Genomic DNA, 979 nt, shown 5'->3' with positions numbered 1-979 from the left:
AAGTTAGTTAGTTGATTGAAAAAGATTTGAAATCAAATTTTGAAAAAGATAAGAAGATAAGAAGTTAGATAAGATATTTTGAAATCAAATTTTGAAAAAGATAAAATTTTTGAAAAAGATAAGATAAAAGATAAAAAGATTTAATTTTTAAATTTAAAATTAATTACTAACAAGAAACTAAAAGATAAGATTCTAGAACTTAAAGATTGAACCTTTTTTAACAAGAAAGTAATAAACTTCAAATTTTTGAATCAATCACATTAATTGTTAGTGAATTTTCAAAAATATGATATAAAGATAAGAAAAAGATTTTGAAAATAATTTGAAAAAGAATTTTTGAAATTTTCGAAAATAATGAAAAAAATGAAAAAAATATGATTTTTGAAAAAGATTTTAAAAAGATAAGATTTTTAAAATTGAAAATTTGACTTGACTTGTAAGAAACAACTAATTTTAAAAATTTTTGACTAAGTCAACTGATGAGCGGATAATTTATACGCTTTTTGGCATTGTTTTTAGTATGTTTTTAGTATGATTTAGTTAGTTTTTAGTATATTTTTATTAGTTTTTAGTATATTTTCCAGCAATGTATAATAGTCCATACTTTGCCCGAGATTTGATGGCCCAAACCGGCGTGGCAAATCAGCCTCAGAATTTCCAGCGTTTAACGCTGGAACTGGCATAAAACTTGGAGTTAAACGCCCAAACTGGCATGAAAACTGGCGTTTAACTCCAGAAAAAGTCTCTACACATGAAAGCTTCAATGCTCAGCCCAAGCACACACTAAGTGGACCCAGAAGTGGATTTTTACGTCATTTACTCATTTCTGTATACCCTAGGTTACTAGCTTACTATTAATAGGATCTTTTGACATTGTATCTGTACCTCATGACACTTTACACGTTTCTTTGTGTACCTTCCACGGCATGAGTCACTAAACCCCATGGTTGGGGGTGAGGAGCTCTGCTGTGTCTTGATG

This window comes from Arachis duranensis, chromosome 9 (assembly GCF_000817695.3).
Source record: "Arachis duranensis cultivar V14167 chromosome 9, aradu.V14167.gnm2.J7QH, whole genome shotgun sequence".
NCBI classification, from domain to species: Eukaryota; Viridiplantae; Streptophyta; class Magnoliopsida; order Fabales; family Fabaceae; genus Arachis; species Arachis duranensis.
Note: the sequence above shows the minus strand (reverse complement) of the source record.